The sequence below is a fragment of the Tasmannia lanceolata genome, unplaced genomic scaffold (genome assembly GCF_043159265.1).
Source record: "Tasmannia lanceolata isolate RefF3 unplaced genomic scaffold, GAP_Taslan_0.1 ptg000008l, whole genome shotgun sequence".
NCBI lineage: Eukaryota > Viridiplantae > Streptophyta > Magnoliopsida > Canellales > Winteraceae > Tasmannia > Tasmannia lanceolata.
This window is the reverse complement of record NW_027518685.1, coordinates 54,643,081-54,665,417: the sequence shown is the minus strand read 5'-3', so window position 1 is coordinate 54,665,417 and position 22,337 is coordinate 54,643,081. Positions and strand designations below refer to the sequence as shown.

General features: G+C 37.3%; 1 non-coding gene and 1 pseudogene across 1 annotated transcript; one reads left to right on the top strand and one right to left on the bottom strand.

The window, feature by feature from the left end:
• Nucleotides 1-1,991: 1,991 nt before the first annotated feature.
• LOC143883057 (uncharacterized) lies at nucleotides 1,992-21,956 on the top strand (annotated as a pseudogene).
• Nucleotides 2,373-2,479, bottom strand: LOC143885674 (small nucleolar RNA R71). Its single transcript, XR_013253541.1, has one exon. It is a non-coding gene; the product is annotated as a small nucleolar RNA R71 (small nucleolar RNA).
• Nucleotides 21,957-22,337: the final 381 nt, after the last annotated feature.

Sequence of the window (22,337 nt, the reverse complement as noted above, 5' to 3'; positions counted from 1 at the left end):
CATGTTATCCACCCCATGCAAGTATAGTAGGTTATTCTTTTTTCTTGCCTTGCATGCTTGGTTACACTATTTCCATGCATAATTATGTCATCAAATTCATGCAAGCCTTGAGCTCTCTTTGTTAGTGTATGGGTTTATTGGTACATAATACAAAATTGCTCGTCAAGCATAAATCCAAACCATCCAAAAGAAAGAGTACAACCCATTCTGAGATTAGAAAATCAAATTTTTAAATCCAAGGGTGGGTCCCTTCCTTCAAGCTTAACCGAACATGTCTCTCTCTCCCAAAATTTATTTTGTTCATAGTGGGCCCAATCCAAGTTAGACAAAATTCACATTCCAATGATTGCGGACCCACTCAAATTTTCATTTTTAGTGAACAAGAGAAGAAAGAGAAGGTCGTTGTATGGCACACATGATACGATGATCTCAGCCGTCTAATTAGTGGACCATGAATCAATGGCGCCCCTAAATCATTCTCGTAGGGTAATCCGAACCGTCCAATAATTGTACACAGACACAGCTTCCTAAATCAGCAATAACTTTTTAACCGTTGCTCTCAATCTTGGCCATAAGTACTTGTTGGAAAGATCTTGAGAAGACCTAAAACTTTGTAGTTTACCACTTTCCCTAATTCTGCCATTTAATACCGTAAACATGTGGTTGAAAAACGAACCAGGAACATTGTGACAGAACTGTCTCTGCATCAAAGATGAAAATAGCAAATGGGACTAGTTCGTTGTGGGCTCTTGGTGCGACGTGGGTGAGGATGATGAGAGCTGATGTGTAAATGGGTCCCATCATTGTATAAGAGAAGTGATATTTATACCAACTTCTTGATTTTCGACCAAACCGATGCCCTTTTTATCTTTTTAGCTTCAATTCCTTCAAAACTCTAATTAGAATCCTGAAACACCAAAAACAAGGAAGATACCTTAGTAGCACCACTTAAAATGAGAAAAAATCATGCTTTTCCTACCTACAATTCACACATAAATGTGCTCATCAAATTCCCCCATACTTAAACTTTGCTTGTCCTCAAGCAAATAAGAAAAAAAATATAGAAAAATAGAAACAAAAATAAAATCCTAACTCACTTTCGTAGGAATCACGGTTGCACTTAGCACGTGTAACAAGCCTTTGAACCCCTAGGTTACCCTAGTGGACGAGTTTTGTCTTGTTTCGTTTGCAGTGAATATACACACAAAATTCTAAAAACACACTTTTCTTTCCAAATCTCACTATAGAATAAAGCCAAAAACTTTCTAATCCTTTTTCTTTGATAAATTACTCAAAATAGAAGAACAAGAATACCCCCATACTTGAACCTTGCATCCTATCCCAAGTTGAAAAAAATTAGAAAAATATTTTAAGTAAGGAATCTTCTTTTGAATTTTTCCTACTCTTCTCCCTTAAATTTGCTTCTAATGTAATCATTCCATAAAAGAAATTTGAGTTCAAAACTTAATAGAAGAAAATGCAAATTTATATGGTCCACCACACTTTCCACTTTTCCCATACTTTCTAAGAATAGAACTCACTTTTGTAATCCTCTACTACTTTTGGCGTGAATGACATGCAGAGCATGCACCAGACACCCAGGCTACTAAGCAGTGGCCGACTAATCTTTGATTTGCATATGTCATAGACATTGATGCATATGAGTTCAAGTTTTACATTTGATTATGTGCAATGCTTTGATTTATTAAGCTTTCTAATTGACTCATGTATGGAGTTTTCAGTCAGTTGCTCTCAAGCCATTTAGCTTTAAGGAACTAGGCATAAAAACCCTTCAGACTTAATAGCTCAAGTAAAAAAGGCTACAAATCAAAACTATAATCAAGAAGCAAACTTTCTAAAATCATTCTTTCTTTCTTTTGTTTCTAAAAATTATGACCGTAGGTTGGGTGCGGAACTCGGCCAATCGACTAGAAAGAGCAAACCGGTTAGAGACGGCAGATGACATCGTACCAAATCCAAATCAAGTAGTCATGGCGGTAGAACAAGAGCTGCCAAAGATTTTACGCGATCGCTTCTATCCGGCCCGAACCGCACAAGCTTCTTGCATTAGATTGCCGGTTGCGCAGGGCAATAATTTTGAGCAAAAATCACAATTTATCTCTTTGCTTCCTCATTTTCATGGCCTCCCTTCGGAGGATGCTTATTTATTTTTTCGTGAGTTTGAAGATGTATGTGCTTTGATTAAGTTGCAACAACTTACCAATGATGCGGTAAAGTTGCGGTTTATTACGTTTTCACTCAAGGATGGAGCCAAAAAGTGGCTCTATGGCTTACCAACGAACTCCATCACCACTTGGGAGGAGTTCGCCGTCGCTTTCCTAAAAAAGTTTTTTCCATTACATAAAACTAATAAGCTTAGGAACGATATTTTACAATTCAAACAAAAGCCATTAGAGTCATTTTCTAAGTTTATGGAGAGGTTCAAAGACCTACTCCAAGAGTGTCCTCACCATGGAATTGATTTGTGGCACTTATACCAAATTGTTTATGAGGGCATAGATTACCAAACAAAGCAACTTCTTGAGTCCATGTGTCCTAACGGTTTCGCATCTTTTACGGATGAGGCCGCGGCATGGAACTTCTTACTTGATTTGGCGAAAAAAATAAGAGAGTGGGAATCCACTCAAGATGGTGAGAGAGCCACTTCAAGCTAGGGATTTCTAATAGAGGGTGCCGTGCAAAAGAGGCCCATCTTGATAGCCTAATCAAAAGGCTAGAAGCAATAGTTATCAAAGGACCTTCACAAGTCAATCAAATTGCACATAGTGTTCCCATGTGTAATTGGTGTCAAGCCACAGACCATGTCATGGAAGAGTGTCCAACTCTTGCTAAATTTGGTAATTCTAATGAGAATGTGAGTGCTCTTTATTCTAATAATCCTTATTCTAGCACATATAATCCGGGATGAAGAAATCATCCCAACTTTTCTTGGAGTCAAGGTGGGCCATCCAATTTCCAAGGCCAAGGCCAATTCGGCCAACCTAGGCCCACCTTCCCTCCCACTTTTGTTCGGCCACCCTCTTCTCCTCCTACTTTTCAAAATCCCATTTTAAATAATGTTTCAAATCAGCCCCCTCCGGATTTTCAAAAACAAGGGGAGTCGGCACGAATTGCATCTTTAGAGAAGAACATGGAGCTTCTCATGAGTACCTTCATGACGGGCAAACACAACTTAGAAAAGCAAATTTCTCAACTTGCTACGGCCCTAAGTGAAAGGAAAAAAGGAAAGATGCCAAGTCAACCCATTCCTAACCCAAGGAATGTTGCCATGAATGGGAATCAACAACCACAGGTGAATCCGTTGAATGCCATGCAATCTAGTTTGCCGCAACAGGACCCTTCGAATCAATGTAATGCAGTTTATGCTTTGAGGAGTGGAAAAGAATACCAAAAAGAGGAGGTTAGCACCGAACCTTCTAAAAATGCACAAGATCTTCCAAAGGAGGTAAGTGAAGAACTTTCCTCCACAGGCTCAGAAGAGGAGCCCAAACAGGTAAGTCCAGAAAAGGTAACTTCTCCCCCTGCAGGAGATTTCATTCCTAAAGCTCATTTTCCAAGGAGACTTGCTAATAATAAAAGGGTAGATCAAATTGATAAAATTTTAAATGTTTTTAAACAAGTGCATGTGAATATTCCTTTATTAGATGCGATTTCTCAGGTTCCTACTTATGCCAATGTGTTGAAAGATTTGTGCACACAAAAGCGCACAACTAATGTGCCCAAGAAAGCTTTCTTGGCTGCAAATATAAGTTCCATCTTGTCTCAACAAATGGTGGCTAAGTATAAGGATACAGGATGTCCTACTATTTCTTGCACTATTGGTAACACAAATATTGAACATGCTCTTTTGGATTTTGGTGCAAGTGTAAATTTCTTGCCTTTTTCTGTATTTAAGCAACTAGGATTAGGAGACCTCAAACCAACCACCATCACTCTTCAATTGGCAGATAGATCAATTAAAACACCCAAAGGGATGGTTGAGGATGTGTTAGTTAAAGTAGGTGATTTTTTATTTCCCGTAGATTTTGTTGTGTTAGATACCGAGCCTGTTGCTAATATCAAGGATCAAATCCCTATCATCCTTGGTAGGCCTTTCCTTGCTACTAGCAATGCTTTAATTAACTGTAGGAATGGCCTAATGAAATTATCTTTTGAAAACACATCGGTTGATTTTAATGTCTTTAGATTGGGTAAGCAACCTAATTTTCATGAAGAAATCAATATGTTGCATTCTTTTCCTGATGATATTCTTACTAATTTTGAAATTGATTTTGATGCAGGTTTCCAAAATTGCTTGGAAGAGCTAGGAGGTGATGGCGGAAGCAATTTCTTTGCCGATGCATCTGCCATTCAAAATGTGGAGCCCGTTGGACCACTTGCAACATCTCTTCCAAAGACATCAATCGAAGAAGCCCCACAGTTGGAGTTGAAGCTCTTGCCTTCTCATTTACGTTATACTTTTTTGGGTGATAATTGTACTTTGCCTGTAATAATTGCTGCGGACCTAACCTCCACTCAAGAGGAGGAACTCATTAAATTGCTAAAAGATAACAAGGAAGCCATAGGTTGGACAATGGTCGACATCAAAGGAATTAGCCCTTCGATTGTGCAACATCACATCCATCTCATTGAGGGTGCCAAACCTTCAAGGGAACATCAAAGAAAGGCTAATCATGTGATGAAGGAAGCCATCCAAAAAGAGATTTTAAAATGGTTAGATAACGGGATCATATATCCCATCTCAGATAACCAATGGGTGAGTCCCGTCCAAGTAATGCCTAAGAAGTCGGGAGTCATGGTTATACAATCCGCCACTAATGAGCTTATTCCTACTCGTATTCAAACGGGTTGGCGGGTTTGTATTGACTACCGAAAGCTTAATACCGCTACTTGGAAGGATCACTTTCCTTTGCCTTTTATTGATCAAATGTTAGAAAGGTTAGCAGGTCATGAGTATTATTGCTTTCTTGATGGATATTCCGGTTACAACCAAATTCCCATAGCTCCAGAAGATCAAGAGAAAACGACATTCACATGCCCCTTTGGAACGTTTGCTTATAGACGCATGCCTTTTGGGTTATGCAATGCACCGACAACTTTCCAAAGATGCATGATGAGTATCTTTTCTGACATGGTGGAGACCTTCTTAGAGGTTTTTATGGATGATTTTTCTATTCATGGCTCCACCTATGCCGAATGTTTACATCACTTAAAATTGGTCTTAGAAAAGAGTAGAGAAAAGAACCTTGTCCTCAATTGGGAAAAGTGTCATTTTATGGTAAAAGAGGGCATCGTTCTAGGACATGTGATTTCTAAAGATGGAATTAAGGTTGATAAAGCCAAGGTGGATCTCATTGTCCATCTTCCACCGCCCAAAAGTGTGAAGGATATTCGATCATTTTTGGGCCATGCGGGCTTTTACCTGCGTTTTATACAAGATTTTTCTAAAATTGCTAGGCCTCTAACCAACTTGTTAGCAAAAGATCAAAAATTTGAGTTTTCCAAAGAATGCTTCGATTCTTTTGAGTGTTTGAAAAATGAGCTAACTACGGCTCCCATCATTCAAGCACCTAATTGGACCGAATCGTTTGAAATTATGTGTGATGCTTCCGACTTTGCAATAGGAGCCGTGTTGGGTCAAAGATTCAATAAATTACCGCATGTAATCTATTATGCAAGTAGGACTTTAAATGATGCACAACTCAACTACACCACTACAGAAAAAGAATTCTTAGCGGTTGTGTTTGCATTAGAGAAGTTTTGGTTCTACTTGATTGGATCGCATGTGATAATTTATATCGACCATTCGGCAATCAAGTATCTTGTTGGAAAGAATGATGTTAAAGCTCGCCTCATTAGGTGGGTTTTACTTCTTCAAGAGTTTGATTTGGAGATTAGAGATAAAAAGGGTACGAAAAACTTGGTTGCCGATCACTTGTCTAGACTTCCTAATGCAATGAATAACGAAGGTCCAATTAATGAAAACTTCCCTGATGAGCAATTGTTTGTATTTCTAGTGAGCATGGTATGCGGATATTGTGAATTACTTGGTTACAGGTGCTACACCGGAACATTGGTCCAACCAAGACAAATACCGGTTTCACTCACAGGTAAAGTATTTCTTTTGGGATGATCCCTATTTGTTCAAAACGTGTTCGGATCAGATTGTCCGACGATGTGTGCCCGATCATGAGCGCCAATCGATTCTGTCTTTTTGCCATGATCAAGCTTGTGGTGGCCACTTTAGTGCAAAGAAAACCGCGCACAAAGTTTTACAATGTGGTTTTTATTGGCCAAGTCTTTTTAGGGATGCTTTTGATTTTTGTAAGGCATGTAGATCTTGTTAGTCGTTAGGAAGAGTTACAAAACGAAATATGATGCCCCTCAACCCGATCTTAGTGGTAGAAATCTTCGATGTGTGGGGTATTGATTTTATGGGTCCGTTTCCCAACTCTTTTGGAAACTTGTATATTTTGTTAGGTGTAGATTACGTGTCTAAATGGATTGAAGCCATTGCTTGCAAATCCAATGACCACAAGGTGGTGGTCAAGTTTCTTAAAGAAAATATTTTTTCGCGCTTCGGTACACCTCGTGCCATCATTAGTGATAAGGGTAAGCACTTTTGTAATAGACCGTTTAAAGCTCTTATGAAGAAATATGGTATTACTCATAAGTTGGCCACCCCTTATCATCCTCAAACGAGTGGCCAAGTGGAGGTTTCAAATAAGCAAATTAAGCAAATTTTAGAGAAGACAGTGAATCCAAACCGCAAAGATTGGTCTGTTAGATTAGTGGATGCCTTGTGGGCTCATAGGACGGCATTCAAGATTGATCTTGGTCAGTCTCCTTACCGCCTTGTGTATGGCAAAGCTTGTCACCTCCCGGTTGAATTGGAACATAAAGCTTTTTGGGCTATTAAGAAACTAAACTTTGATTTGTCTTATGCAGGTATTCATAGAAGACTTCAACTTGCCGAGTTGGAAGAGTTGCGGAATGATGCGTATGAGAATGCAAAAATTTACAAAGCGAAGACAAAAGCTTTTCATGACAAACATATTTTGAGAAAATCGTTTCAAGAGGGCGAAAAAGTGCTTCTCTTCAATTCCAGATTGCATATCTTTCCAGGTAAGTTAAGATCCTGTTGGGATGGACCATATGTGGTTAACAAAGGTTTCTCCCATGGTGCGGTCGAGGTTCTAAATCCAAGCAATGGTGAGATTTTTAAAGTTAATGGTCAAAGATTAAAGCCATTTATTGAGTTGTCAAAGCCGGATATGGAAGAGGTGATGGATTTCCATGAACCTTCCTCTTTGAATCATGCCTAAACAAATATGGTACGTACCCTCCTTTCTATTTTTACTCCTCATATTTTTGTTTCTATTTCTCATGCATTGAGGACAATGCCTGATTCAAGTCTGGGGGGTAGCTTTTAGAAACTTTCCTTTTCTAGTCTTTTCTATAATTTAAAGTTAGAAAGTTTATTTTCCTTTTATTTTTTGTATTTATCTCAAATTAGAAAGAACTTGGTATTCTTAGAAAGAAAATTATTTTCCTATTTTAAGAAATAAAGTTAGTGGATATTTTAATTTTGGAATCCGAAAAAATTAGAAAGAATACTTTCCTTTCTTAGTTTTGTTTTCTTTTAGAATCTTTCTTTTAAAAGAATTTAAATAAGAAATAGAAATACAAACTTGCTTTTTATAAGGTATGAAAAAAAGGAAAGAAAGGTTGAAACAAAAGAAAGAAAGAAAGATTTTTAGAAAGTTTGCTTCTTGATTATAGTTTTAATTTGTAGCCTTTTTGACTTGAGCTATTAAGTCTGAAGGGTTTTTAGGCCTAGTCCCTTAAAGCCAACTGGCTTGAGAGCAACTGATTGAAAACTCCATACACGAGTCAATTAGAAAGCTTAATAAATTAAAGCATTGCACATAATCAAAGGTAAAGCTTGAACTCATATGCATCAATGTTTATGACATATGCAAATCATAGATTAGTCGGACAGTGCTTAGTAGCTTGGGTATCTGGTGCATGCCCTGCATGTCATTCACGCCAAAGTAGTAGAGGATTACAAAAGTGAGTTCTATTCTTAGAAAGTATGGGAAAAGTGGAAAGTGTGGTGGACCATATAAATTTGCATTTCTTCTATTAAATTTCGAACTCAAATTTCTTTTATGGAATGATTACATTAGAAGCAAATTTAAGGGAGAAGAGTAGGAAAAATTCAAAAGAAGATTCCTTACTTAAAATATTTTTCTAATTTTTTTCAACTTGGGATAGGATGCAAGGTTCAAGTATGGGGGTATTCTTGTTCTTCTATTTTGAGTAATTTATCAAAGAAAAAGGATTAGAAAGTTTTTGGCTTTATTCTATAGTGAGATTTGGAAAGAAAAGTGTATTTTTAGAAATTTGTATGTATATTCACTGCAAACACTCACGAGACAAAACTCGTCTACTAGGGTAATCTAGGGGTTCAAAGGCTTGTTGCACGTGCTAAGTGCGATCGTGATTCCTACGAAAGTGAGTTAGGATTTTATTTTTGTTTCTATTTTTCTATATTTTTTTCTTATTTGCTTGAGGACAAGCAAAGTTTAAGTATGGGGGAATTTGATGTGCACATTTATATGTGAATTGTAGGTAGGAAAAGCATGCATTTTTCTCATTTTAAGCGGTGCTAGTAAGGTATCTTCCTTGGTTTTGGTGTTCCAGGATTCTAATTGGAGTTTTGAAGGAATTGAAGCTAAAAAGATAAAAAGGGCATCGGTTTGGTCGAAAATCAAGAAGTTGGTATAAATATCACTTCTCTTATACAATGATGGGACCCATTTACACATCAGCTCTCATCATCCTCACCCACGTCACACCAAGGGCCCACTTAGTCCCATTTGCTATTTTCATCTTTGATGCAGGGACAGTTCTATCACAATGATGCTGGTCCGTTTTTCAACCACATTTTTACGGTAATAATGGCAGAATTAGGGAAAGTGGTAAACTACAAAGTTTTAGGTCTTCTCAAGATCTTTCCAACCAGTACTTATGGGCAAGATTTGGAGCAGCGGTTAAAATGTTATTCCTGATTTAGTAAGCTGTGTTTGTGTGCAATTATTGGACGGTTCGGATTACCCTACGAGAATGATTTAGGGGCGCCATTGATTCATGGTCCACTAATTAGACGGCTGAGATCATCGTATCATGTATGCCATACAACGACCTTCTCTTTCTTATCTCGTTCACTAAAAATGAGCTTACCAGTTTGAGTGGGTCCGCAATCATTGGAATGTGAATTGTGTCTAACTTGGATTGGGCCCACTATGAACAATATAAATTTTGGGAGAGTGAGACATGTTCGGTTAAGCTTGAAGGAAGGGACCCACCCTTGGATTTCAAAATTCGATTTTCTAATCTCAGAATGGGTTGTACTCTTTCTTTTGGATGGTTTGGATTTATTCTTGATGAGCAATTTTGTATTATGTACCAATAAACCCATACAATAACAAAGAGAGCACAAGGCTTGCATGGATTTGATGACATCAATATGCATGGAAATAGTTTAACCGAGCATGCAAGGCAAGAAAAAAGAATAACCTACTATACTTACATGGGGTGGATAACATGCATATGCATATGCATACAAGTGGCAGCATGGACATTTGATAATAGAAGGTTGATTTTTTTTAGTGACAAATGTGGGTCCCACTTGCTATTTTGTCTCTTTAGAAAACATGGGGTCCACTATAATGAGAAATTTGGAAAGAGGTTTTCATGGGCAGCAGCTCTTCACTTTAGGAATTGTTGAAATTAGCAACCAAAACGTGTAAGCATGCAATGGCAACTGAATTGGGGTGTTGCCAATTTATAAATTCTACTAGTGGCAACTGGATAAGAAACAGTAGTTTCTAAATGGACAAGCAGACACGTTTTCAACAGAGTGGGACCCACTTGGAAGCTGGAAATGGGATTGTTGCTGAAATTTTTGAGAGCAAGTTGTAGAAATGGCCGAATTTAGAAGTTGCTGGAATTCAAAGAATGCTGAATTAGTAATGATGTGGAGTTTTTCTTTGGAATGTAAAGATACATTCGGTGGTTTTCTTATTTTAAAGGAATTTGGGAAGAAGAGACAATCAAAATAGTAGGATGTAAAACCCACCATGGTATGTGGCTGCCAAGTGTCCAATATTTTTGGAAAAAAAAAGGGATGGTCGGTTGCTAAAAATTTCACCAAGTTATTTGACCTCCTTGTTACTATTTTCAAGGATATAGGATGAGTGGCAATTGATATTTTGAGGATAACCAAAAATATATAAATTCAAGAGTGTCAACCAACTCTTCTCTCTCTCTCTCTCTCTCTCTCCATCCCTCTTGAATTTTTTGTCCCATTCTTTTCTTCTCCCTCTCTAATTTTCGTTATTTTTTTCTTCCCATTGGCTTTGAAATTTTAACCCACTTCTCTCTCACTCCTCTCATTCTCTTACATACTCTCTCCCTCTCAACTTTCTTAGAATTAGATTTCTTCTACCCTATTCTCTCATATCTTCTTTTGATTCTTTTCATCCGATCATACGATCCGACCGTCCACAATTCGATCCAAGGTGACACCAAGGCTTGAAGGAAAGCAATCAAGGATTCAACTATTGAGAAAAGGAGAAAAAGACTAAGTGTTCTTTAATTTTTGTTATTTCTTTCAAATCTAGTTCAATGTATTTTTGTTTAATTTCAATTAAAAGAGAAAGTACTTTGTGTTTTATTTTACTTTTCAAGTTTTTAATGACAATTCTCTTCTCTATTCTCTATATTTTCTATGTTTCTTTCCCCTTCTCCATGAGTAGTTAAACCCACTATACTTAGGGTTTAGATGAAGCCATGGGGAAGGAGAAAGAGAAGTAATTAAAACAAGTGGTTCATAGAACAAATTATGTAGGATTTTGTTTTTGTACAAATCTCAATCATCCATGCCATTGGCTTTCCCCTTTCATATGGATGATTGTTGATTAATAAAGATTAAATTCTATATAATTAATATAAATTAGAGGGTTAATTCGATTAAATACTCATAAATAATGACATCTTTTAGATCTTATTATTTATTGACTGTTTAGTTGGATTTTCAACCTAATTCAAAGGATTGTTTTAATTAATCAATTTTATTCAAACCCATGGTGGATTCTAACCCTAAGTACTCTTTTATATTGAATTAAGGATTTTACACTATTCCAAATTACTTTTGCAATTTCTCAATTCACTTGAGCCCTTAGAATTTGGTTTTCTAATTAAATTAGATAAGTAGTTAATAGAGATCATTAAAATTTTGTACCCTTTGCCGAAATTAGGATTTTAAATAAAAAAGATCTTAGTTGAATTTGATTCTTAGATTGATTAGAATATACGCTTATATATAGTGTTGGCTCCGAGGTCTAATTCCACGAAAATCTTGAGTCCATTCCAGGCAACATTATATCATAGCTAGTATTCTAATCGGTAAAAGAATAGGATTGACAACTAGATTTCTCTTCCCTGAGTTCGACCCGTAATTACACGATCCGTGCACTTGTGGTTATTTAATATTACAATCACTTAACCTGCAATGTGATAATTAAAAAAATTGGTAGGAATATGACCTTGTCAGGTTGAGATTTCAGAAATGTTAGCTTTCCTTTACTTCATGTATCCTGTGACTTTTGATCTACGGCATGCACATATCATGGGTGTATAGCCAAGACTCTCTTTAGCAGAAGTAAGAATTATTCTGTCATGATTCATTTGTGGAGGTTAATTACTAGTGAAATTCCAAGGGTGGTCCCGAGTACGGTAACTTATGAGGAGTGAGAAATTAGGTTGCTAACAAGTTTTAACTCTTTTGAAAACTCAAACCCAATTTTGAAAATTAAGAGATCAACAATAAAGTTCAAGCACACAAGTTAAATCTAAAGTGTAAATGCAAAAATAAAGAGCAAGAGTAAGAGAGATTGCACCCGAGATTTAAAGTGGTTCGGTCCTCCAAACGTGAGGCCTACTCCACTCCACCAACCAAACCCGTTGATGGCTTCACTATGTGATCTTCTTAACTTCGGCGAAGATCGGTGCCGATTACAAAATTCTGATTACCTATAACCTTGGTGGCAATCTTCACCACGGAGAGTGGGCTACGCTTCTCCGAACACTCGCCCGATACAACGTTCTTGATAAGAAAGAAAGAACAAAAGAATCCCTCACAAGGGTTTACAAGATGTAGAAGATGTACAAATTTAGCCTATGATCCAAATCCTAATCTTAGAAGATGAGAGGCATAATCAAGCTTTAATTCACTCTTTGAATGTTCAAGTAAAGTTTAAGAGTGTTAGGATTCATCATTTGAATGTTTGGAATGCCCATATATATAGGAAAAACCAAATATGACCGTTCAATGGCATTGTGGTAATTCCAGCAAAATTCCCAACGGCCATTTTTCCGACCGTTGTAGTGTTCTCGGAGTTCCGAGAAAAAATCTCGGAGTTCCGGGAATACAAACAGAACTTGAAAAAATGTCTACTGGACCATTTCTCTGAGTTCCGAGAATAATTCTCGGAGTTCCGAGAAAAAGTCTCGGAGTTCCGAGAAGCCTATGTTGAGCAGATTTTCATTTCTGTTTTTAGGCTTCCAACTTAACACCAAGTTGGGATTGCTATGAGGGTTCCAAGGTGTTGGAACTCCACAAAGACAATCTCATATATATTTAGGGTGTGTGTTTAATTACTTAATTATGCCTTTCAAAATCCTAAACTAGGATTGGATCTTAATACAATCTAATATAACTTGATCTTCAATGGATTCTTCAAGTCTTCATTTGTCTTGGACTTCGATGTCTTTGGCCTTCATAATGTGTTCCAATGAGATCTTTTTGGCCTCAATCCAAGCAATGTTGTCTTAGCACCAATGTGATCTACAACTTAGACAATCAAACACATTAGTGATCATAAATCACTTGTGTATTGGAATCATCAAAATAAGATGGGAATGCCAAGGTGGGAACCATTGGGCTTACAATCTCCCCCTTTTTGATGATGACAAGGACAAGAGATTTTCCAATTAAAAGCATACATATTTTTCTTACACTAGAATTATCTCCCCCTTTGGCATCAATCAAAAAGATTGGGGTAAAAGAGAAACAAAGAGATGAAATTTTCACTTTAAAGCTCCCCCTTTTTCAAGGAAAAAGACACACCTAGAACTCCCCATATTTAGAATTTTTATTCAACATAAGAGGGGATATTTAATTAACTTTGAAAGATATATTCAATTTTAAACAAGAGCCCCTAATCTAAGCACATATGATGAAAATCATATGTGGGCTTTGGGAACGCAAGATTTCTTGGTTCCAACACTATCCCTAATCTTAGATGCACATTGGAATTGGTAATGACCATTTATTCCACAATAATGGCATCTAACATGAGGGTTAGATACGCTAGTCCTATCATATGCATTTTTAGGTCTTTGACTAGTTTTCTTTAAGATTATGTCAATAATTTTGTCACCATTTAGGAATCCATGGAGACATAATCTTAACCTTTCATTTTCATTATGAAGATGGGTTATTTGATTTAGAAAATCATTAAATTCATCTTCATAAGAATTGGAAGAGCTTGCCACATTTTGGAGTTTTGCAATTTGGCAAGTTTTCTCATCCAAACAACCCTTAAGGGTTTCAATCTCAAGTTTAAAATTTTCAAGTTGTGCTTGAGATTTGGAAGAAAATTCATTTTTCAAAAAATTAAGTTCATTTTCTAATTTTGAAATGGATTTCTTTTGAACTTTATTTTTAGAAATTTGAGAGTGCAAGGTTGAGCACAATTCATCATACGATATTTTTTCACTATCACTACTAGATGAATAACATGAGGGATTAGAGTCTACCTCATCTTCATGGGTGAGTGCGATGAAGCAAAGATCATCTTTCTTTTCTTCCCCTTCACTTGAACTCTTTCCCGAGGTGCTAGTAGCATCCCATCCGGCGGCAAGAGCCTTATGTTTCTTCCATTCATTCTTTCCCTTGTACTTTGAGGAAGATGACTTGAGAAGTGGACAATCCGGTCTTTTGTGTCCGGCCTTCTTGCAATTATAGCACCTTATTCCTCCTTCTACTTCACTTTCTTCTTCGTTTTATCCTTTTTATGTTTCTTTCTCCATAAGCTTTTAAATTTTCTTAAAACTTCTTCTTCATCGCTATCCGCCTCGCTAGAGGATGATGAGTTCGCTTTGGAGGCTTTTAGAGCTAGAGATCGACTCTCTTTTTCTTTCTCTTTCGGCTTCTTCGCCTCTTGTCGGCTAGTGAGGAGCATCTCATGGGTGATGAGAGATCCTACAAGCTCCTCCATGGTTAGCGTCTTGAGATTCCTTGATTCTTGTATGGCGGTTACCTTTGGATCCCAATATGGAGGAAGAGACCTAAGCAACTTACTCACAAGCTCATCAGTAGGATAAGATTTACCAAGATTTGCTCTTTAACAAGTTTATTTTGGAATCCTTAACTTGAGATGTTCCCTCATGGGTAACGGCAAGTGTATCCCAAATAACCTTGGCGGAATAAAAAAGAGCAACTCGATTAAACTCCTCCGTAGATAGGGCGCAAAACAAAGAATTTACGGCTTTGTAATTTAAATTTGCATGCCTTTTTTCTACGACATTCCATTCTTCAAATGGTTTGGAAGGCAACATGTATCCATTTTCAACAATGTGCCAAAGTTCCACATCTATCGAAAGAAGATAGATGCGCATCCTTGTCTTCCAATGTCCATAATTTGACCCATTAAAGAAGGGAGGTCTAGTTGTGGAATGGCCCTCCGGAAGTCTGGTTCCATTTCTATCCGCCATTTCACAATTAGAAAGTTGCCAAAGATCTTATTATCTTTCCCTTGTTAAAAATTTTTAAAATTTTTTTTCCAAAGATTTATAGAAAAGAAAAATCTTTTAAGAGCCTTTGCTTTGATACCAAGTGAAATTCCAAGGGTGGTCCTGAGTACGGCAACTTATGAGGAGTGAGAAATTAGGTTGCTAACAAGTTTTAACTCTTTTGAAAACTCAAACCCAATTTTGGAAATTAAAAGATCAACAATAAAGTTCAAGCACACAAGTTAAATCTAAAGTGCAGATGCAAAAATAAAGAGCAAGAGTAAGAGAGATTGCACCCGAGATTTAAAGTGGTTCGGTCCTCCAAACGTGAGGCCTACTCCACTCCACCAACCAAACCCGTTGATGGCTTCACTATGTGATCTTCTTAACTTTGGCGAAGATCGGTGCCGATTACAAAATTCCGATTACCTTTAACCTTGGTGGCAATCTTCACCACGGAGAGTGGGCTACGCTTCTCCGAACACTCGCCCGATACAATGTTCTTGATAAGAAAGAAAGAACAAAAGAATCCCTCACAAGGGTTTACAAGATGTAGAAGATGTACAAATTTAGCCTATGATCCAAATCCTAATCTTAGAAGATGAGAGGCGTAATCAAGCTTTAATTTACTCTTCGAATGTTCAAGTAAAGTTTAAGAGTATTAGGATTCATCATTTGAATGTTTGGAATGCCCATATATATAGGAAAAACCAAATATGACCGTTCAATGGCATTGTGGTAATTCCAGCAAAATTCCCAACGGCCATTTTTCCGACCGTTGTAGTGTTCTCGGAGTTCCGAGAATATTTCTCGGAGTTCTGAGAAAAAATCTCGGCGTTCCGGGAATATTTCTCGGAGTTCCGAGAAAAATCTCGGCGTTCCGGGAGTACAAACAGAACTTGAAAAAATGTCTACTGGACCATTTCTCGGAGTTCTGAGAATAATTCTCGGAGTTCCGAGAAAAACTCTCGGAGTTCCGAGAAGCCTATGTTGAGCAGATTTTCATTTCTGTTTTTAGGCTTCCAACTTAACACCAAGTTGGGATTGCTATGAGGGTTCCAAGGTGTTGGAACTCCACAAAGACAATGTCATATATATTTAGGGTGTGTGTTTAATTACTTAATTATGCCTTTCAAAATCCTAAACTAGGATTGGATCTTAATACAATCTAATATAACTTGATCTTCAATGGATTCTTCATGTCTTCATTTGTCTTGGACTTCGATGTCTTTGGCCTTCATGATGTGGTCCAATGAGATCTTCTTGGCCTCAATCCAAGCAATGTTGTCTTAGCACCAATGTGATCTACAACTTAGACAATCAAACACATTAGTGATCATAAATCACTTGTGTATTGGAATCATCAAAATAAGATGGGAATGCCACGGTGGGAACCATTGGGCTTACATCTAGGCATCAAATGATTCCTTTAAAGCCCAGCTTCATTTTGATCGCATGTAAAATTTTGATGTAAATTATTCTGTTTGACTTTCATGACCCCACAATGGTTTGGATTCTGTAGTACATTCACGGGTTCAGATTACACATTGGTTTGGATTCACTGCTTCAATTTTATGCTGGTTTGGTTTCTTACCAATTTATTTGGTTGCACTAGATCAGTTTCAAACTAATTTTTACATTCACTAATTTATGAGGTCATTGCACTGGTTCTGTTTCTTATTATTTCAATATACGGGAATTTGTGTAGTGAAGGTATAAGGTTACTGTCATATTGGGTTCCACACCTTGCAGCTTTGCATCCAGAAAATTGACACTCTATGGAAGTGTGTGAACTCTATGGGTAGTAATATTAAGTGTCAGAAATTGACGTTGGATGGAATCCAGAAATTTCTAACTTCTGTTGGTGGATGCTCTGCAGTAATGACTTCTCAAGGCAAGTATCATGCTGCTACTTTCCTAGGGAAATTATGTTGAAAGATTATGTTTTGGGTGAGATACTTCAGATTCTGCAAATGGTAATCAACCAAAATAGATTGAGCCTCATTCCCTAGGCTGGCAGCTTATATCTATTACCCTATTATGGGCTTAACCTAGAAAGTGGGTGCCAGAACTGCTACTTGATTGTAAGTTTACTAGTTATAGATTTATAGCTAGGGGAAGGGATCTGAACGGCCATTTTTTGTATTTGATTAGGAGCTTATGGAATAGCATAAGGGGAAAGCTAACCATCTTATAAGTTGTACTGATCCAAGAAATGGGATATTCTTATAAGCTCGCTTAAGATAAAAGGACAAGTTGGGTTGGGAATAATCATTATAGTGTTACAAATGCCGATACCTTTGGAAATTATATATATGTATATATATATATATATATATATACATGCTTTGTTTGTTCTCTTTAGAATCTGTTCTTTCTTTAGCAAATGGATCTCCTTGTTCTAGAAATTGAACTATTTCATGACCGTATTCCTTCTTGTTTAAGGATCCTATAGGGGTTTCACTTTCTTTAGGAGTTATTTTTTTATGTTTAGAATTATTGGCCTAGGAAGTTGTTCAATAATTTACCCTTTTTCAGAAAGAGTTATCTAGAGCCCTGATTTAAGAGACCATTGTGGTCTCATCAGTGAGTTACACTAGGAGACATACTCTGTCTCATTAGGTGCTCCTCCTTTAGAGATATGCCTTATTTAGAACCTATACTTAGGGAGTTTACTTTTGTCCCATTTCAAGAACCCTTCTTGAGTTGTACCCCAACTTGTACCCCTACTAGTTGAAGACCAACTTGGTCTGTTAGTTGCCTCATCCCTTATTTATCATTGCTAGGGCGATGATAGGGATACTTGGAGCCCGCGTTTGCGTCCAGGAGATTTGCTTAGTCTCATTTTCCCCTCTTTTTAGTGTTGTTAATAGAGAGTCTTTGACTCATTTGTCCTTATTAGAGAGTCTTTTACTCATTCGCCTTCTTAGTGGTATTATTAGAGAGTCTTTGACTCATTCGTCCTCTTGGTAGTGTTATTAGATAGTCTTGGACTTATTTGTTCATCTTCTTGGTATTATTAGTTAGGAGTTTCTCCTGTAAGAGTTGTTACCTCTTCTTTATTAGAAACTGGCATAGTCTTACTAGAACTTTGCTTGCTTAGGATCTTAGATTGTTTCCGGTGTCTTTGACACTAGCTTATCCAGCTTAGGGGTTTCCCCTGTTGGCCCTAGGGTTTGGCCCTAGGGTGTTGCTTTGTGTATTCCCTTAGGTCTTTGACCAAAAGGGCGAAAACATTTAAAAATTCAAAAAACATTGAAATATCTTAAAATTCAAAAAACATGTTAAAACACTTAAAATTCAAAAAACATGTTAAAACACTTAAAATTCAAAAAAACATGTTAAAACATTTAAAAATCTAAAAAAGCATTGAAGCATTTAAAACACTAAAAAAAAACATTGAAATATCTTAAAATTCAAAAAACATGTTAAAACACTTAAAATTCAAAAAACATGTTAAAACATTTAAAAATCCAAAAATATTGAAATATCTTAAAGTTCAAAAACATATGAAAATATCAAGGGCTATAAAAAGCATTTGGAGTCTTAGGTTTTAGTTAGGAGAGTTCCATTTTCGAATTACGTTGGCTTGATCCTCTTCCATGAGGTACGTAGTGCAGCTTGGGATCATTATCCCAGCTCCAGCCAAACTTTGTAAATAAATCTTTTAAACCTTTTAAAAACATAAAAATCTTCCAAAACTTTGTTTTCAAAAAGATCTTCCTCTAGAATTAGGACTTTGTCCTAGGTAGAGAGTTTTTTTTTAAGTTAAGGATTTGTCCTTGATGTATTGTTTGTTTGTTGTATGCTTGTTTTAGAGTTAGGGATTTGTCCTAGAGTTATAGGAACGCGTCTGTCCGGTCAGTTGGCGATCCACATCGCCGGCTGATGACTGGAATAGGATGCCTTAGTGCATCCTTTGTTTTCCTTAGGAAACACAACCTAGTTACACATATGTTGTAGGAATCACCTGCATTAGCTTAGGGCTAACCTGCATTTAGTTAGGGCATATAGGGTGTCCTAATCCACAATCCATTGGAAGTTAAATAATCGCACAAGAAGCTTTGATAACTAGTCCGGTCTTTTAGATTGAGTCTAGGATAGAGGTCTAGATGTCTTAGGCATCATAGTTTAGAATAGGTGCGAAGAACTACGTGACTCTGATTCTTGGGGAGGCGGGGATACGTAGGCTTCTTTAGATGAATATCAGACCATCCAAGGACTCGGATTTAATCATTAGAGTCTTAGGATTTATTGTGTTGTATCATATGTGATGTCGAGTTGTGTTATATGTTTTGTTATGTTTTCTTACCTTCCTGTACATACCTTATACCTTTAACTATAGCATGCATATGTTTGTCAACCAGAACTTAGACACCAATTAGGCATGACATTCATAACCTAGCTATGCTTAGGTGACACTTCTTCCATTTATTCTGTGCATTCTTATTATTTCATCCTCGGGTCATGCATGTTTAGGGAGACGTCCACTAGGGGATATTTGTTCCCATTTTACTTGATTTTCGCCCAAAACTCATCAAAGTTAATAATAAATGGCATAAGAGACTAAGTACTTGCACTCAGATGAATTGGGGGTGCTCTTCAGACCTTCCCCACTCGTAATCAGGCACGAGCCCATATATATTTCTGGTTATTCATTGCACAGAGGATTTGTTTTGGGGTTCCATGGCCTATCCATGGATAGCGACTCTGAATTTGTTTTAGGTGCGTCATGGTTTGAGGATATATCCTTGGATCAAGAGGTATCTATCTCATTTATCCCCACTCGTGCTATGCTATGAAGGTGGCATCCGTTTCGAGAGTTCCTTGGTAGAGTTCTCCTTCACATGTGGAGGTCCACAGACTGTTAGGGACATGTTCCTCGGCATCTCTCGGATCGGGGTCTACAGGCTGGCGACTCTGCTGGGGAGTTCTTGAAACATTGCCTAACTCTGTAAAAATGCCATTTTTACTAATTTTGAAGAAATTTAGGTCAAAATCATTTTAAATGGGGACTCTATCGTTAGAATCTAGGGGCACCAGATAGGTGCGTAATTTAAACAAGGGATTCACACACTGCACATCTTGCATTATCATATTCTTTATTTTATTTTTTTTCATTATTATTGGTTCCACGGGATAGATTCAATGCATACCAGATGGGATGTCATTACCTTAATGGTGCTGTTGAATCTATTTCCAAGCTATGCGCCGGTGCTGCAGCTGTAAACACTAGGTGTACTTGTGTTTACAGCAGCCGATGAGCAATGAAGCATACTATGTATAGCACTAGGTGTACTTGTGTTATACATATTAAATATGGTTCATACGCATAGTACCCAACAGATTGAGTCTGGAGCCCTACTTTGTTTTATATATTATGTATATACTTACCGACTTAGTAAAATCCAACTAGGAAGTACCCGTGTTTATATATGTATATGTTGCATTCATATAGAAACAAACATGTGTTCCTTACACATGTGAAGCTTAGAATTAGGAGCTTTGTCCCACTGGTAGACTAGGGTAGCTTGTTTTATATGGCTACGGCACGGTCTTAATATACTCACCAGTCTGTCTTGAGTCGAGACTTCCTTGACTCCGCTAGAGTAGAATTAGGGCTGGTGCCCACGTGTATATATATATATATATATACTGATTATATATTCTAGGGTTCTTCTCTTAGTTAGAGTTCCTTATTCAATGCAATCAGTTGTATCCATTCATTATTCAGATCTAAATCTAATTAGTGGCTTTTGCTTGCCATTACCTTGGCCATGATCTGTCCTTCGATCTGTTGGTTATAGGATTTTACCCGTTGTCGTATGTTCTCACCTATGGTCAGTCCTTTATTTGATTACCTTTCTCTGGTAACCATATTTCGGTTACCGATTATGAGCTTATTTTACCACAGTTATTCATATACCTTTGGTTGAGTTGTGGGGATCCTTTGTATAGCCGTTATGCTGCCGGATTTTATCCAGAACATTTTGAGCATGACCGCTGTCCTTTAGAGTTAGGTAAACCATGAATTTATCTTGTCACTACCCTTTTTGTAGCACTAGCATCATCATGCTGCCAGATTTTATCCAAAAATATTTTGAGCATGACCGCTATTCCTTAGAGTTAGTTAAACCATGAGTTTACCTCACCTTGACTTTCTTGTCTAGCCGTTATGCTGCTGAATTTTTCGCAAAACACATTTTGAGCATGACTGCTATTCTTTGGAGTCAGTTTACCTTGTTCTGATTCCCATGTATAGCTTTGATTAGCTTAGAACCCATTTTTAGTGAGAACTTCTGGTTTGATCAGTCATATTTACATTCTTTCAGTTTCACTAGGTTAGTGGCCTGTACATGTTCGTATATCTATTCTTTTGTTCTGTCATAGATTCAATTTGTGTATCTATTATTCAATAGGGTATATGCTTGTCTGTATACCTGTTTCATCTTGAGATCTGGCCGATAGCTTGCCGCTGTCCCTATGGCCATGGTCTATCACTTTGATCTCCTTGATCGTATAGTTGTTTTTATTCATCACCAGATTTAGATCCAGTTTATGACCTACTTCTGTCATTCTATGGCTGTAGTCTATTTTCTGATCTGCCGATCATTTTTTATCATTGATGAAAAATTTGATGTCGCCGATTGTATCCTCCCCCTATAATTGATCATCAAGTTTATCCTTATCATTTGTTTATGGATATCTCCATTCTCTCATGATTTTGTCTTGTCTGGGTGTTAGGTTTGATCATGGTGAACAATGTTTTGAGGAGTTGGATAAATGAGACTGTTAAAACTCTTCCGCGTGAGCATTCAGAGAGAAGTATGGCTGAGAAGTTTATTAGCACATTCAATCATTTGAGCATTCTCGGTATGGCTGAGAAGTTTATTAGCACATTCAATCATTTGAGCATTCTCGGCATAGACTGGAAATTTCTCCAAGTAACTGCCAATCTTTGGGATCCTACTCTTCATGTCTTTAGATTTGGTTCCTTTGAAGTTTGTCCTATCTTTGAAGATTGGTGCGTCTTATGGAGCTCCCATCAGAGGGACTCTGGGTCCAACCTCTGAGTCCAGATGACCCTCATTTCCTTTTCTGCAAATTGTTCAAAAATACCACGGTTGATGCTCTGTCATATCTTACAGACACGGGCGTGCGAGTTCAGGACCTCATTAAGCTTTTTTCTAAAAATGTCGACCCAACTGACTTCCGTTTTTCAGAGTTGTAGGCGTAATGCTTTGATTTTTATGTCTTCACACGTTATGTCCTTCGTGGAGATTCTTATAATGCTCATTTGGCCCTGTTAGCTATGGTGGATCAAATCAATGAAGGAAGGAATCCTGTTCCCACCATACTCGCAGAATCTTTCTCCGGACTGGACCTCATTGCTCGTCAGGAAGTTCATGATAATTTCTTTGGGTGTGTAAAACTATTATATGTGTCGCTTTGTG